Genomic DNA, 18,901 nt, shown 5'->3' on the forward strand with positions numbered 1-18,901 from the left:
CTGAGTGGAAGGGAATACCACAAAAAAGCAAATTGACCTGCAAGGATAAAACTGGGGATGAAGACCTTAATTAAATACACATTATTAAATAGGGTCTGATTAAATACCTTTACACTGGGTGCAGTACTGGGTTACAAAATGTGTCCTGTTGGCTTGGCTGTAAGAATTGTAACCCCAATCAGGAGAGAGGGAAGGAATTCTGGGGTAGTCACTCAGAAGACTTGCAGATTCTGTGTACTCCAACATCAGCCTTTGTCATTAGGGGCCTCAAGGCATTCGGAGCTGTATGTGGGGTCAGTTAACTCACACTTACCTTCTTCCTCCGAGAGATGTCAGAAGGTAATTCTAGACACCTGCTTACCCTCACCGGGAGTGCCACATGCCACCTTCCTGCTCCATGTGTATGTAATTGCAAAGCCAGCAGGGGATATTGGATGATATTAGGAACTATGGCACCATTAGTATGCGCTGCAGCTTCTTGTCATTAAATACAGAGTATGCATTCTCTCTATTGTCATCAGGCCTGACTAAGGCAGGAAACTACTGGAGAAGAAACTGATTTTCCAGGCAGAAAAAAACAGGAGCAAGCTGAAGTGGTTAGAGCAGGACTCTGGGGTGCTTTGCCCATCCTCTATCAATTTATTTTCCTGTCTGTCCTGTCCCACTGCCAGATAGACATGGTTTCTCGAGGATCAGCTGTGGGTTCCACCTTCATTGTCACCTGCACCTGACATACTCTTTTGATGTGCAACTCACTGAAGTCAGCCACAAGCCAGGTACTGAAAGTGCCTCTCTTCAAAACACCCCCCCCGAACCATGCATGAGCTTCTCTCTTCATTGCTGGTACTTTGTGCCTCCATTAGAAGTTCAGGCATTTCTATACACAAACCATGTAGGTCCAGACTCCTACTAATACACTGCATTCCTACTAATTTTGCCAGGCAGTTTAATGAGTGGCGATGGCATTAATGCCACTAGCTGGTCAGGAGTTAGATGTTCACTCTAACCTAGATGTCTTGATGCCATCAGCAGTTGTTGGTGAGAGACTGGCACCTCCATAAGGCAATTAATCTCTGTTTCAGAAACCATTTCAGAGTGAGAGGAATTGTTTGCTGAAGAGCAGTTTTTCTCTCTTTAGTCTAGAGGGAATCTACATTAGCTTAAATGGTATATCTAACTTTTCAGCCATCAACTTTGTGTAAATCAGTCTCAGCCTGGTAATTATTATACATCCTTGAATGCTGCATTTCATTTGTCCTTGCCTGCATGCTACACATTTGGTGACTAGTTGGTTCCTAGTTTATTTAAATAAAGTTTGCAACATGCAACTTTGTACACTAAACTATTAAAATATCATGCTCATCATCACCAACATCTTGTTTTATAGGACTTCCATATTAATTAGGGGGCAGCTCACTTTGTGAGGGAGATTCATCAACCAAAACCAGATAGTATGATGCATGATTCTCAATATCTTTCAGAAGACTGAACCTCAAATTATGTTGTGGATTAGAAAAATGTGTGTGATGTTGTATGGCACAGAAAATTAGAATAAAAACTTCATAAGAATAGGTCCTCTGTAAGCTTTCAAATTATTCTTATGCCCTAAGAGTGGTGAAATATACTGTTCAAATATTATAAGTATGCCTATTCTCTCAAAATTTGAAGCATCATTTTCTAATTTTAAGAGGTTTGCGAAACTGGAGTGGCATTATATTATCCAAGCTCTCCTCTTATTCTAGAACCTGGTGAGTTTAGGGTAGAGAAGAGGTTCAAGTGTAAGCACATGGCATGTGCATCTCTGGGAAATAGTTTGTTGGAGGAGGACCTTGTGAGCACCTTAGAGTGAAAAGCTTACTAGGACATTCTGAAAATTTGCATGATAAGTGTCCGTAAAGTCACAGGGTGCAGTCCTAGTCCTGTTTAAATCAGTAGGGTTACTGATTTAATAGACCTTTCTTCTGACTTCAGTGCTGCCACTCTTGTTCTTATTAAATCTGTTTTGTGGCCAAATTATTGAAATTTTTCAGGGGCATTAATTGTCCTAGAAGATAATCAAATAAGAACGCAAATTTTATGTCTTATTTAACCCACGCTATTACTACAGGTAAATCTGGAAAGCAAGAAACAAATTGAAGGCTACAGTATGAGATTTTTTTTTTTTTTCCATGTGGAGAACTTATTAGTTATACCTGCAATCATTTGGTTAAATTATGTTGCCTGAACTGTAAAATATTAAAGATCCGAGATAAAAAAGTGCTCCCATGCTTCAAATCTGACCAATTCTATTACGTGCACTATTGAAGGATGAAACTTTTATCTTGGATCAAAATGCTGGCAAGAAATATTTATATTTTATATAAAGTTATCTTTCAGGAAACAAATAGACAGAGTGAAGCAAGCAGCAATATAATGACTTTTTAATTTTGAAGTAGGTCAGCACTGGGTATATTATTCTTATTGCAACAGTCATGTTAAGCTTTTCAATTAGGAAAGGATGCATCTATGAGGTTTGTCCAGGTTTTATTGATCCTTATGTCATTTTCAGGGTGATGAATATCTGTACCTTATGCAACTTGAGCTAAGGAAGCGTTTCTTTCCTGACTTCATCTGTCACTGAAGGGAATGGCTTTGGCCATTTCAGTGCCCATCCACTTTGCCATCAAACGACTTTATATTAAAGGAGGCTTAATGTATTTTTAATGTCTGTTACAACACTGCCAAGCCCTAAACTCCTCAGCAGACACTAGCCTGCTGCAAAAATTATGGTCCTTGTATTTCCAAGCCCCCCAAACACGATTCCAAGTCTGGATCCCTGGGAAATTATCTCAAGTGCTAGATACACTTTGAAGCACTGGAACCCTCTGTTCTGTCCGCTCAAGGCAAATGAATGTGTTGCCTCAGCATCCCCAGGTCCAGACACATGCTTCCAACTTCACTGTGGAACTGGAGAACCATAATGTACTTTGGAAAAAAAGGAATTAGGCAAGGCAGAATTACCAGTTCACTATTAAGATTATTTCTTTCTCTTAAATAGGCTATTCTGCTCCTGAGTGCTGAAAAACCACAGGCAGCCTCCTTGGTCTAATTCCCTTACCACTGTGGTCCCAAGGATGGGCAGAGTTCATCATCTCAGGCAACCTGGCACTTTGACGTATAAGAATGGAAAACTTCTGCTTCACAGAGAGGCTGTTCCTTAATAAAGGAATAAGAATTTGTCTTTATTTTTGTCCAGCTGACAGAAGGAGCATTTTCAGTTTTCTAGCTGTGTCCTATGGGAAGTTCCTGTGCTTTCTATTTTTGGCAGGTCATTGTATGGATGAGCTACTGAGTCCATGTACTCAAACGTTCTATGTGGTGACTTCCAGAAATAAGGGCAATTTCAATCCTGATGAGCACAGTGCCTCTCCTACCTAATTGGGTAGGTAACCCGTGCCTAGGGGGATCTAGATCTATTCGTCTCCAGATCGTATAAGAAGACAAAGTGTAGGTGACAGTGAGGGTTGTGATCCAGCCAGAGTTAGAAATGGAAGGGTTTGTGCAATGGAAATTGGGTTAATCACAAGACAGGGATATATTCTTTTTCTTCAACATATCATAATATGTAATTTTCTTGAATACTTTTAGACTGCGCTGCAAAAGAATAACTCTATAGAAAATGTTAATATTTGTTCAGAGTAATTCTTTTTATCATGCTTTGAAAAAGTAATAAAATTGCAGTCTTGGATCTGTTTTATGTGGTTCTTGGACATGCCTGCATGAAAATTAAAAAAACAAGAAATAAAATTGCTATGAAATCACACAATCCTCATACACCTTCCAAGACACACCGAATGGTTGGATAAAATCTTTTCCCATGTGGCCACCTGGTGCTGTGGTGACCTATTTAGAAATGAGCAATTCTGCCTCATCTTGCAAGTATGAAGTCTCCATTTTTTAATTTACAGAATTTATTTCCTAGCTTCACAGTGCTGTGCCAGCAAAAGGAGATATCCAGAGGTGCTGCATTACTTCCCATTATCTCAGTCCCATTTAACAAAGATTGCTCCAAGGGCTTGTTGCTCCCTATCCCTAGGAAACATTTTTGTATCCAGTATGTTTTTTTAACTTGTCTCCTTATCCCCACCAGCAGAATACGTTTTTTTTTTTTGCAAACATTCCCACAACAGGTCATGACCACCATGACCACTGAAGAAAAATGAGAAAAAGCAAGGAAACCCAGTCTTCTGCCCTTCCTCAATACCCTACCAACACATCAAAGACACAATTGCTTAGTTTTTCAATCCTTGATGCCACCCAGTACTCCATTCAGAGTGAATGCCACAGTATTTGGTTTCATTGATCATGCCTCCTCTCCCTATGTGGTGGATGAATGTCACTTAACTCTTTTCTCCTCTTCCCATTGGATCTGCCTTGCGATGTCTCAGAAGAACATCTGGCCCATCCTGACATTTCCCTGTTCTGGTGGACCCTGCCCTAGTCCCTCAAACATAGACCAAAGCAGCCTCCCATTTTAGGGTTCTTTTCTCTGTTTCTTAGTTTTTTGCTGGATGTGGTGGCTGCTGCTAACCTAGCTGAGAAGGTGGACTTCGGGTTTGGTTGGCATGGCCTAACCCACCCTGCCTTTTGTGCTGTACCTTCAAGGAGTTTTTCTTACCAACACAGCACGGCGGACCGGATCGGCGTGCCAGGCTGCGTGTTGTTAACAAACCAGCAGAATAACTGGAATCTGCTAGAGGTGCAATTAAGCCTTTCTTCCAGTTTCCTTTCATGTGTGCCAGATTGGCCTAGCCTGCCATTTTATTGAGCCTGACAGCAGCTTTCATCCAAGCGACATTGATGTTAGTGCGTAGTTGCTCACACCATCAGCCTGCCAGCTCCAATGGACAATCTGAATAGCTGTGATCCTACATTAAAATGTCAGCTTTAAGGGAGGAGAGTGCACCATTTTGTTGCACAGCTGTAAAACCACTTCAGCAAGGCTTTCAAGCTCATTATTGCACAAGCAAGGGGTTTCAAGCATGAGTGCTCATGCCCCGTTCTCCATTCTCCCTCCCCTCCCCCTTCCTTGTCAGCCTTGCTTCTATAAATATGCTTTTTTTCCCTATTTTTTTAAATGGTATTCCCTGTCTCATCAAGGAGCAGCTCTCAGGCTGGGGCAGCAGCAAGGTTGCAGACATAGCAACAACACAAACTTTACAACTGCAGAGCAGGACAGTCTGAGCAAATGAGGGGCCATCTTTTAGAGACAGTTAGCTCTCATTTTCAGTAAATTGCATGCAGGCTGTCTTTCCAGTATAGAAACAACACACTACCAAAAAGGTTTTCCATAAATGGCTGAGGGTAATTCATTACCCAAACAAAAAAACAGCAAAAAAGAGGTGTGACATCTTAGAGCAACACTTACTTTCCTTCTGGTAGGGGGATGTATCTGATCACAAATTCTTCATGATAAGGTCCCTTAATTCTTTCTTGACTGTACTTTGCACTTTGTAATGTCTTTATGCAGAAGGATACTCTGGAAGGTTAAGAGAACATAAAAAATGTACTAGAACGTGATGATGAAATTTAAAAAAACCCCTTATTTTATTAAAATAAAATTCCGTGTGGAAGTATGCATACACATTTATATTTACCATTTCTCTCTTTGAGCCACAGCTTTCCTTTAAAGCATTGTCTTCTCTTCTAATATCCTAGAAAATCCTGCCAGGTGCTGGAAAGTGATCCTTCCCACATACTCCTCTCCTCTGCTCTCCTCTCCTCTGCTCTCCTCTCCTCTGCTCTCCTCTGCTCTCCTCTGCTCTCCTCTCCTCTCCTCTCCTCTCCTCTCCTCTCCTCTCCTCTCCTCTCCTCTCCTCTCCTCTCCTCTCCTCTCCTCTCCTCTCCTCTCCTCTCCTCTCCTCTCCTCTCCTCTCCTCTCCTCTCCTCTCCTCTCCTCTCCTCTCCTCTCCTCTCCTCTCCTCTCCTCTCCTCTCCTCTCCTCTCCTCTCCTCTCCTCTCCTCTCCTCTCCTCTCCTCTCCTCTCCTCTCCTCTCCTCTCCTCTCCTCTTCTTCATAGAATCATAGAATGTGTGGGGATGGAAGGGACTTTTGAAGGTCATCTAGTCAAGCCCCCTGTAGTTCACAGGGACCTTTTTAAATAGATCAGGTTGCTCAGAGCTCAGAACCTCGTCAAGCCTGACCTTGGATGTCTCCAGAGATGGGGCCTCCACCACCTCTCTGGGCAACCTGTTCCAGTGCTTCACCACCTCATTGTGAATAACTTCTTCCTAATGTCTAACTTAAATCTACCCTGCTCTAGCTTAAGACCATTACATGTCCTATCGCTATGCACCCTTGTAAACAGCCCCTCCCTAGCTTTCCTATAGGCCTCCTTCAGGTACTGGAAGGTGCTATAAGGTCTCCCTGGAGCCTTCTTCTCTCCAGGCTGAACAGCCCCAACTCTCTCAGCCTGTCTTCATAGAAGAGGTGCTCCAGCCCTCTGATTATTTCTGTGGCCCTTCTCTGGACCCTTTCCAACAGGTCTATGACTCCCACTTGTGCTGAGGGCTCCAGAGCTGGACACAGTAGTCCAGGTGGGGGTCTTACGAGAGTGGAGTAGAGGGCTTTGTTAGAAGTTCTTGGTTGCTTTGTGTGATTGTGGGCCTATTGCTAGTTTCGGTCACTGCTGAACACAGCAACCATTTCTCGTCCTAAGGAAGCATTTTCCAACCTGTATTTTTGTTTGTCTGTTGCTCTCCTTGGAAATTCCTGGACCATTTGCCCTTACTTATGTCAAGTAGACAGATGTTGCAGTGGTAGAAACACACATCTGTGTGTGAACCAACATGACCCCTAGAGAATTGTCAGAATAATTTAAATAAAAAGACTCCAACCATTGAAGATAAAATCACAAACAACATCAAAAGCTAAAAATGTATTGTGGCTATCAGTACTGAAGAGAATAGTGTTATCTATGCTGATATTTTGAGTTTGTATTTGGTTGGTATTTGGTTGTTCAGTAGCTGGAAGTGAAATTTTGCAATGAAAATCTGGTATGAATAAAAGGAAACGTGCTTTTGGAATGGTGAATTTTAGTAAATAAGTATGATTACTGAGTTCTTTCTCAGGCCTCCAGGTAGTTCCTACTTTTATTAGCTCAAAAGATAAATTGATTAATACAATTACCTGCATTTGAGTAGAAGCACAAGATATCCATTAATATCAGAGCTCATTTTTGCTAAATTGTAGGCATCTGGAGCTTAGGATCTAGTGCAAATAATCATCTAAGATCTCTGTGCAACCAATGAAAATGGATAAAATACTAGGGATAATGAATCTAATGACAGAGGAAGTGTTAGGGTGGAATGACTTGCTCTTTGGAAGTTCTTGTTCCCCTTTCCCTGGGGGGAAGGCTCTGAGAACAATCATAAAACCTGTAGGTGCCTGTGACCAGGTGAGGTGGATTCCACAGACTGTTGTCAATTGGCTTCCCGAGCGTGCAGCCAAAGTAACTACTAATCTTTAAGATGATGTTTTATATTGGTCCTGAGTCAATGGATGTGTTTATTTCTGGATTTTCTCAGGCTTCCTGGTCATTTTAACTTGAATATGGGAGAGGTTTCTACCTTCAGCAACACGAATGTGCAGAACAGCTGAGGGACTTGATGCATCGGGAAATGATGCGTCTTTTGTGGTGTTCCACAGGGTTCTGCAAATTATGTTAATGGTGCCTTTAAAAGGGTAACCATGGTTTTTGTCTCATGGTTGAGGATCTAATAGAGCTGCCTGTTGAGGCCAAATTGGATCTTAGTCCTGGTATCCAAATGTTGTTGATACGAATTTTGCAGCAAAATTTGTCCATTACAGGCTTTTTCTGTGTGACCCATCATTCTTACCAGTTCTTTGAAGGCATGTCTCAAAATCCTTTTGTATGTGATTCAACTTTTACTAGTATTATTCTTCCTGATTTAGTAAACTTCATGTGTTTAGTTAATTAATCTGATTGTCTTGAAATTTTCTCCAAGTGTGTCTTCCATCTGTGATCTATTTTCAGTTATTTTTGTTTAAATTGTTAAAGAAGAGGTCTATTTAAGAAGAGGAGGCAAGAGTAATCAAATTCTCACAGGTTTTACTGGAAGTGGTAGCTGGAGGAGATACCCACATCTGGCACTTTCTGAAGGGAAGGCAGGGACAACTGGCACAGCTAAGTGGTTGGGCAGTTAGATATTCAGCCAGATCCAAATTGGCCCCAGTGTAAGCTCTCCCTTGCCCAGGACACTTTGCAGGGGAAGATATTAGAGGGATGGTGACAGAGAGCAAGGCTCTGCTGGAAACCACTCTACTTTAGAATACACAGAACAACTGCTTTGTTAAAATGTTGATAAAGCTTTCTATTATGCAAGTCCTTTTTTATCACTTACAATGAATTATTACTTTATTTACTGCACTTTAGGAGAGCTAATACATGTGAGGACGCTCTCTAATAATAGTGTGAATCTTCTTTGACTGGTTCTCAGGTTGTATTGGCATGCTTAAGTTGTCATCTGACCCAAACACTTTCCTGTGCTCTGACTCTTTCCAAACAATCAGTCATTTATACACATTAGCTCTTGAGATGTGGTTGGAACTTAACAATTCTTTTTATGCAAAAATTCGTCATTGAAGAACATCAGATATAATTTTAGGATTAAGTGGGCAACTTTAGGAAGAGGTGGCAAACAGCCACATCTGCTATTTCCTGATGTATAAATTCAAAAGTTTGCTAGTTCTTCAGGTTGTTTATTTAAGATCAGCATTCTTCTGGGCAGCTGCCAAGGAAAAGGCTACACCAAGTCAGTGCTGTGTGAGTACCTGTTCTTTTATGCTTTCCCATATGTACTGTTTAAACCAACCATGACCTGTAGGCACAATTTTTTGCTGTATTTAGAGCTTTTTTAAAAAAAGCTTTCTTCCTGTGCTGTGGGAAGGCAGTAAAGAAGAAAAAACCCAACAACAAACCCAGCACAATACAGCATAACTCCACCTTCAAATAAAGATTTTCTTTCCTCTGGGTTCAATTTTCCTGATATCTTAAATGTCTTTTATGCTTGTGGATATTTGTTTTACTCTTTGATACGACCCACCAGATGCTCACAAGGGAGCAAACTAAAATGTATTTACCTGCTTGGAATTTTTCTAAAGTGGCTGTGGAGAGACCCCACCCAGAACACTGTCTCATTTGCATCATCTCTCTAATCATCCTTTTGTCCCTCAGAAAGCAATCCTGCTGAGAGCTCAGGGAGAAATCCTGCAATTCCTTCATTTTGGTATCTTGCTTTACCATCTTCATTTCCATTTTTTGTTTGATAAATTAAATAGATAAAAGTGAACATCTTCTGCTTGGAGATGGCTAATCTTGCAGAATGTTTATTCATCAGGAGTTGTAGTTTGTCTTCCCATTTTGGGCAGTTGGCACTAATTTGAAAAGCTAGCAAAAAAAAAAAAAAAAAAAAGCAGATAGCTTCTTTGTTTAGAGCAGAAGAATGATCCAGCTCTAATGGGTCACACTGGACCCAGTGTCCACTTTAGAAGAAGAAAAGGATGAGTAGATAAGTATGTTTTACATCTCTCTCTAGTTTGTGGGAAGGGCTGTTTCTAAATGATCCTTGTTTCCCATCTGAGCTTTCTGGAGCTAAGGCCAAAGGTGTGGCTGCATTATGAACCACAGATAACAGCTTTCACTGCTCTCCTGGTTCTCCTCGTGAGACTGGCAAGAAAGTACCAGGTGGCAACATCTCCTGTCATTAAGCAGAGTCTGATGTCCTGGAAAGCCTGACTAGTCTTCCCTTCTGACACTAGGACTGTGAAATGGGCATCTTCAGCAAATCCAGCCTGCTTTCCAAACACCACCTTTTCGTTTCGTTATAATTTCCCTGCTTTGTAGGAGTTATTTTGCCACCTCAAAGGGGACAGCTGCAGTTCTGGATGGTGCCATGTGCTGGAGAAGACATTTGCAGAATCAGTTGATGCAGAGTGAACGGTGGACATCATCTACCTGGACTTTTCCAAGGCTTTTGACATGGTCCCCCATGGCCTCCTCCTGGAGAAACTGACTTGTTATGGCCTTGACAAGTGGTCTGTGCAGTGGGTGGGGAACTGGCTGGCAGACCATACCCAGAGGGTGATAGTAAATAGTCCCTCCTCAAACTGGCAACTGGTCAAAAGTGGGATCCCCCAGGGATACCTATTGGGCCCAATTCTGTTTAATAGCTTCGTAAGTGACCTGGATGTTGGGATCAAGGGCACCCTGATGGTGTTTGCAGGTGACACCAAGAAGTCTGGAAGGAAGAGCCGCCTTCCAGGATGACCTGGACAGACTAGAGTGGGCTAGCAGGAACCCTATCAAGTTCAATGGGACTAAGAGTAAAGTCTTGCACCTGGGAACACATAATCCAGGAGTGCAGTTCAGACTGAGATCCACCGGGCTGGAGAGCAGCCCTGTGGAAAGGGACCTATGGGTCAACAACCCCTTGCAACACTACAGGCTTGGGGAAGAGTGGCTGGAAGGCTGCCCAGCAGAAAAGGACCTGGGGGTGCTGGTTGACAGACAGATGAACATGAGCCAGCAGTGTGCCCAGGTGGTCAAGAAGGCCAACGGCATCATGGCCTGTATCAGGAATAGTGTGGCCAGCAGGAGTAGGGAAGTGATCCTGCCCCAGTACTTGGCACTGGTGAGGTGGCTCCTTTGAGTACTGTCTGTGGTTCTGGGCCCCTCAATATAGGAAGGATATTTCGGTGCTGGAGCGTGTCCAGAGGAGAGCTACCAAGCAAGTGAGGGGTCTAGAGAGCAAGTCATGAGAGGAGCAGCTGAGGGAACTGAGTTTGTTTAGTCTGAAGATGAAGAGGCTCAGGGTAGACCTCATTGCCCTCTACAACTACCTGAAGGGAGGTTGTAGGAAGGTGGTTGTTGGCCTCTTCTCCCAAATAAATAAGGATAGGACCAGAGAAAATGGCCTGAAGTTGTGCCAGGGAAGGTTTAGATTGGATGTGAGGAAGAATTTCTCTACTGAAAGAGTGGTCAGGCACTGGAACAGCCTGCCCAGGGAGGTGGTTGAGTCACCAGCCTTGGAGGTGTTTAAGAGACGTGTAGATAACTGAGGTTGTGGGTTTTTTTGTGGGTTTGTGGGGTTTTTGTGTGTGTGTGTTTGTTTGTTTGGGGGTTTTTGTGATAATGATTTGACTTTGTGATCTCAGAGGTCCTTTCCAACCGTGACGATTCTGTGATCTTGTGATTCTGTCTCAGTAGATAACAGGCTCAACATGAGTGAACAGTGAGCTACAGTGGCGAGGAAAGCCAACAAGATGCTGGGCTGCATCAACAAGGGCATCACCAGCAGAGATAAAGAAAGCATCATCTGGCTCTAGGCAGTGCTTGTCAGACCACACCTGGAGTATTGCGTCCAGTTTTGGTCCCTGCTCTCCAAAAAGATTGTGAACAGGCTTGAGAGGGTCCAGAGAAGGGCCACAAGTATGATCAGAGGACTGGAGAACCTGCCCTATGAGGAGAGGATGAGAAAACTGCATTTGTTCAGCCTTGAGAAAAGAAGGCTTTGGGGAGACCTTAGTGCCATGTTCTAGTACTTCAAGGATGGCTACCAAGAAGATGGAGACTCCCTATTTACAAGGATTCACGTGGATAAGACAAGGGGTAATGAGCACAAGTTGCTCCTGGGGAGATTCTGATTGGACACGAGGTAAATTTTTCACCATGAGGACAGTCAAACATTGGAATAGTCTCCCAAGAGAAGTGGTAGATTCCTCCACATTGGACAGTTTTAAGTCTCAGCTTGACAGGTGCTGAGCCATCTCATATAAACTGTAGTAGTACCTAGAAAGGTTGGACCAGATGATCCTTGAGGTCCCTTCCAACCTGGCATTCTACGTTTCTATTATATGATTCCATGATTATCTTTGCTCTAACACTGGTTACTTGAAGTCTCAAATTAATTGTCCCCTTTGCTTTGAGAAACATACTGTGTTTCCTAATGAAAAATAGCTCATAAACTCAAAACCCTTGTTGTACACAATGAATAATAAAAAAAGCACATGATGCACCATTTCTCAGGCATGAATTTCTCCAAGTGAGAGACTGAAATATATTTACAAAGAAAATTAATTACAATGCACAGTTCTAGGCTCACTTAAAGTGACACATTTGGCAGAGGTTTTCCTTCAACAGTCATCCCATCATGCTGGCCTTTGCTGCTGGACCTGATACCCTCCCCTTGTAAGGGGCTCATAAGCAAAAAAAGGTGATGGTCTCTTTGTCAGTAGCATCAGGAAAACCAGCCACAGACCACATCTTCTTTAGGAGACAGATTTTAATTCCAGGTCACTTCTCATAGTCTACCTCAAAACACCATATAGCCTTTCTTTATTCCATACAAATTTAGTGAGGATTAAGTCTCCTTTCTGAGCAATTACTATATTTGAACAGCTGAAAACATGAAAAGGCCATATTTACTACCAAACTTATTATAAAACACAATTTTATAAGAAAATTTAGGAGGAAGAACTCATCAATTTCTTATTACTCAGATTGGCCTTTGCTGGAAATTCCTGCTGAGCGACTGGCTAGGTGATGGCAGCAACACCCACCTGATCTGACCTTGCTGAGTCTTAAGAGAGATTTTGTACATGTTGTTGAAACAAACCTTCTCCATTAGTAGAATTAAATAGTAGGCTTTATTACAAGTAACCAGTCTGCCATTTTGAATGAGAATGTTATGATGCAATGCTGCAATTCAACAAGAATACTATGATTTGTCATTTGTACTGTGATGAATTTTAACTGAGAAAGTATAGGAAATATACACTCTCCATTTTTTTATCTGGCTAATAGTAGACTTTTCCCAATTAAGTCTGCAGAAGTGGTGTGTAAATGTTAAGCCCTACCTGAGTTTGCAAGTTGAGCTTCAACTTTTGTCTGACCAAATATCTGAGGATAAGGTACATCTACATTTTATGTAGGAAGTCCTGAGAGAACTTCTGAAAATACCTCTACACTTAGAGAATGAGGAGGGGTGGACATTTCTGAAGATCTCGAGAGGTCTGTCTTTGCAATTCCACTGAATGTGGAGGAAGCCAGCACAGTTCTTCTCTCAGTTTGAGTTGCAAGCTGTCCAGCCTCTTGCACAGGTAGGATCTTATGGAACAAGGTGCTCTTATGAGGTGGTGGCTTAAATACACAGATGTGACTGGCTCAGGAGCCAGAGGGAAGCTGAATGCCCACGTGCCAACTGTGGGGATTTCAAACAGGAGGCAGTAGAGATTCTAGTAGTTGATGTGAGGCCCTTTTAGAGTTGAAAGGAAAGCAGGAAGGTAGGATCCTGACTTCAACCTGGAATAGTGCATAGCTAGAATTTCAGACCTTGGCCCTTGCCCTTGAGATGAGTCTAAGTTTACCATCACTCCATCACTGATAAAACGCTGACACTCCCAGGGCTACCTTTCCTCAGCAGAAGACCTAACCTAGAAGCTTCCTGGGCTTCTTTGTGTTTCTCTAGCTTGTAGGGAGTGAGATGTACACCTAGCATAGCCCTGGCCTGATATTTGAGGCATTTTTGTGGATCTCTTCTTTGGATGTTTTAACTCTTAAATAGTAACAGAAAAGAACCCCAAGAGCAGCTTTTATGTTAAACCACAACCAAAGTTCCCAATTCCAGTTGGTAGGATGTAGATGACTCAATGTCTAGATCTCAATTTCCTCCTCTTAGAAGTAGGTTCCTATCCTGCAAGAAGAGAGTTTTTCTGAGTACATTTGTCTCTAATCATAGACAGCTCAGGAGCTTTCTACAGACTGTGGAAGAACATGTGGAGTTTTAGCACTGAAGACTTCGAGTAATGCTTGGGTGTAGGCAGTCCAGATTGCTATCTGTGTTGTAGGTGGAACTTTGGTTCTTAAATCATAACTTAGATTGGGTACAGGGGAATGGTACCAGGCCTTTACTTTCTGAGCAAGAGAGCTAGGAATTTCACAGAACCACCAGTCAGTCACCAGGAGTGAATTTTGTAAGTAAAACTTTAAATCTTGCAGAAATCTTGATAAACATTGCAGTATAATTTGATAGACCCTATATGTCAGAGAAATATTTTTTTCCTGTCCCAAATCCTGAAAATGCTAATATGATTTTTATCTACTAAAGATAAGGTAAGAATTCAGTTTACAGAAGGCCTGAAATATAATTTAATCTTAGTGGGACCATTAGCAAACATATGCAATTTCAACTACTAGCACAGCCAAAGCAAGCAGGAATCCATCATTAGAGGAAGGACAATATTGCCTAATAGTTTCTGTTCTCTTTCCTGGTAGTAGTTACCAGTGTTCGTGGGAAAGTAATATTAAATCTAGTAAAATGATTAGTAACTGATAGAAAATACAATTCAGTTTAGAAAAAAATAAAGCACATATAGATCTGAGGGAAAGTTTCTAAATACTCTGGAAATCCAGGACTTCCCAAGCTCTATGACATGTTTCTGAGAACGTGGTGGTTTGGCTGCAGGTACTGCATCTTCTTAGAGCTAAATCAGAGGACAGGGACAGTTGTGGGATTTGGAACAAATTGCCTAAATTAACCCCCAAAAGAACCCACTGTTACCAGAATGGTTTCATCAGTAGGAATCTGAAGTCATGCTTGGTTACTGAAAGTCAAATAATGTTTTTGTTAAACAGAATTATATATGGGGTGAGGGAAAAGCTAATTCAGCAAGCTTGCTTTATTTGCATATTTATTCAACCAAAAATCAAAAGAGGTTAATATCTGGGCAAACTAAGCTCCCTGATGTCACTGAGCTAATATTTTATTGGTATTTATTACCAGATATTTTGAAGGTGAAAGATATCATTGTGTCTTGACACACTGTATATTATTTGAAGAAAGAGTAGTCCAGCTTTTCAAGAACAGGAAGGAAATGTGTGGCAACTGAGAGAAGATTAACCAGAGGAAAGTATCTCTGCAGTGTTATCTTCACAGGGGTGGTTTAGATTGTTTTATAGAGGAGTCAAACACAGGCTATCATTTCTTCTGAAATCAGCAAGGTGGAACATACATGCCTGCATAAAATTTGACCCATAGGATTAAGTCTGCCATTGCAAAGAGAACATCAGTGCTATCATATACAACTATGTGTACATGTATGTTAAAGAATGATTATACAGATATGGAAAATCATGTCTACTTTATTGTTCTTCTAAATGCCCTCCCAGGAGCTTTTCTCAACACTGTCAAACATTAAAGACTCTTGTTTGAAAGTGTGGAATTTGCTTTGTATTTCCTTGGAAAGGAATACATCTTTCACTACCACAACCTTCTGTAACCCTCCTGCCCTCCTCACTCCCACACCCCCACACAAAGACACTCCTTAATTGTATTACTGTTAGGCTGACCTCCAACCCCTACTAAAATGAGGACAAGGCTAGTTTTGTGTTTCATGGGATAACAATTTATGAGCAATTAAAAATGAAGAGACACAAAGCATTCATCACAGTCTCAGCTAGACAGGCAGCTGAGGTCAAAGGTTCTAGCAATGAAGTGTGCACAATATATTTTTATTTCTGTTTTCACTAAGAAGGAAACGGGTTAGCTAGAAATTATGGCATACAGCTTCCAGTTCAAAATAGGTGCACTTAATCTTTCAAGACAGTCCATGCTTGGGCAGATAGGTTACGGCAGCACACACACACGCTTCCAGTATCTGTAGAAGAATTCAGAACATGTTATTGGCAAACTCAAACACACAGTTGCTTAAAATGAGATGCACTGAGTGCCCTGAATGCTTATGCAGCTTGCAGCTTACAGCTTAGCAGTTATAGTCATCATGCAAAACATACTTTTTTCTCTGATCCCTAAAAATCAAGCATGGTAGGAATTTATCCCTTTTGTTCATATTTCAAACTGCAGTTGAGAGCATGGAAACATCATATATTTACATTCCTGAAGCTACAGTAGATAATTTACACAAATATGGAAGTTAAGGTACTTCTGTGTCTTCACAACTGAATAAAAATGTCCTGTAGAGACTTTTGGGTTTGTTTCTATTGATTTTAAAGATAGACCATACAGTCCCAAACCTGACCCTGATTGCCAATTTAGGGTCTGTTGTCTCAGTCTGGCACCAACAGAAGTACTGGTGAATCATCTATTCCATTATGCCATGAATTCAGCTCAGTGTGATTTTGCAGAGTGTCATATTTTCAGCCTGGATCCAGACTCCAAGCTGAGAGTGAACAGTTTTGAATTGTTATTCTAAAAGGACTCAATCTCCTTGTTTAATCAAAGCACCTGAATGGCAGTGCTGAGAAGAACCACGTGAAACATCACCTAATAGGTACAATTTTGCTAGAGATGTGAATTAACATGGGCTTATATACACATGTGCAGTGCTTGTGGGATTACAGTAATTGAAAGTCCACTTGCATAAATAAGGACATTTCTAGCCTTCTGTAGTAATTTTCTATTAGAAGAGGAACTGTAAGTTAAAATGTGTTTTGTTTGCATCAGCATCCCATCACTTTACAGGTGGATACATAACGCAAACTACCACGGGGTGCCTAGGATTTTGGTGCTGTATTTTTGTTGACTGAAATGACACTATAGTTTATTCAATAAGGGATTCTTTTGAGTGAAAAAAAGTGATTTATGTGAAGCATGACATCTTTTCTTCTGGGTTAAGCCAAATGATCAGTAAAGAGAGCTGGTATTGATTGGACTGTAGAATGTGGTGCATTTGTTAATGGGAGTTTCTTTTCACTGGGGCTGAAAGCCAGTAAATAGTTCTCACAGAAAACAGGGTATAGGTAAAAACTCGATGAGACTTTTAGTCATTGCTGGCAACTAGAAAAAAGAAGGCTTAATAAGAAAGCAAGGTAAGAGATTTAGTGGATTGTGTCAGAAGGATTAATTTCATTTCTGCAATTTTGAGAGCATTCTTTGACAAAAGATATGGTTATCTCAAAGACTCTACTCAGAACACAGCCATAATGAAAAGATGATTTAAACATCCTAAGCATCTATCATGCAAACATAGTCTAATAGGGTTAAGTGCTATCCTAAATGCCAGGCCAAAACCACCCATGGGCATGCACACCAAAAGCTGATGGGAGCTGCTGGCATGATGCTCATAATCAAGTCTGTTAACACATCAGTCATGTTTGGGACTCCCACTGCAACAGAGCCGTGGCTGCTCCTGAAACATCTCCGGGTCAGCCACAATGGCAATGGGGCAGACCCATTCTGGTTCTGGGAAATTATTAGTCATCAACTACTGTATTTTTTTATTTTTTATTTTTCATATTAAAGGACAATAGTGCATAGACTTAGTTCCTTCTGGCTTAATAGCGGTAGTGCATAGGAAGAAAACAGTCCTTCAGGATTCAAAGAGCTGTGTCATGCAGGGGGATTATGTGAGATAAAATATGAAAATTATTGTAAGAATACTGATTTAGGTGTATGGTATATATAATGTATACGTATATACAGTGTACCTACAAGAGTTTATGTATATATAGTGTTTCAGCTATCCTTACTGTTAGAATGTACAGTGAAATATGACATTTTTACTTTCTTCTTCAAGGAGTGAGGCATCAACAAGGCATACAAAGTCTTTCTCCAAGATATTGCAAACCTGGTAGTAATGATAATTTCAAATTATAAGTTATTTTCTGGAGAGTGGCATATTCCAGAAGAATTTTAAATTGAAACAATGATAATTTTAATTAAATATTTTGGCATCAATGGTAGCTAATAACAGATGGCTAGGGAATAACAGAAGGAGGAAAGAAATGAGATTACAGCAAGGCCTTTTTGAGTCTTTAAAATAATATAAAGAAACCTGTCCTACAGCACATCTCTCTCTTATCATTCTTTTCAGTGAAGTTTATATGTTTGGGCTGAGGAGTGTATTCTAGTTGTAGAAACATACACCTGGCAAATGTGTCCTGTCCAGCCACCAAGAAACCAACCTGTGAGCCAGAATACCTCAGAAGGCTGAGACATGATATGCCCTAAGGACAGTGGAGATGCATCTTTCCACTTAAAGTATTTCTGTTCCTGGCCAGAGGAGTTCCTGGGATTCAGCATGCAAAATGAGAATGAAGTAGTTTAGGATTAGATTATTATGGATGCTTGTAGAGCTCTGTTATGGAAGTGCCCTTTGTAATTACCTTCTTTAGCTTGGTTAAGTTTATATCAAGGGGCGTTTGTATGTTCCATCTTCTTTTCTACGCACAGAAGAAAGATCCCTCAGATTCTCTGCTCTCCAATTTCTGGCAGAATCCACAAATATTTTAATATGTCATTCAAAACCTGCTGAGGGAGAATGGTTCATTGCTCTACCAGCACGATATCTAGACCTTCAGGCACTGCTCCAGTGTGAGTGTTCAAGAATTTTGTGCTAGTCTGAGAGTAGTTTAGTGATTCTTTCTTCTTGCACAGAAAAAAAAAATGCCTCTGGTGTCTTACCAGGTTACAAATGGCAATGGTTATGAGAAAACCTGTTGCATACATTGTCTTTAATGAGTTTGTTTCCTGTTATTTTGGAATTGGAACAGCCTGCCTACAAGGTGAGCTTGGGCTGGGAGAGGATTTGGTCAGCTTGGTGACAAAGGTCCTTCTTCTAAGTGACTTCCAGTTTCTAGGTGAGGAGCAGAGCAGACAGTATGGTGCAGAGATGTCTAAGATGGGTTGTACTGCCTTGATTGGATTCTGTCCATGTATGGGCTAGGTTCAGTGCTGTTGCTTTGGCCAGTACAAAGTTGGACCACATCTGGCAAGCCTTGACAAAGGAATAACCACTTGTCTTGATTGCTAAAAGTTATCAAATCTTGTTGTTTTTTATTTCCCCAAGATGGTCACTAGTATCAAAAACGTATTCTATGTTGTGG

Source organism: Apus apus, chromosome 3 (genome assembly GCF_020740795.1).
Source record: "Apus apus isolate bApuApu2 chromosome 3, bApuApu2.pri.cur, whole genome shotgun sequence".
Lineage (NCBI taxonomy): Eukaryota > Metazoa > Chordata > Aves > Apodiformes > Apodidae > Apus > Apus apus.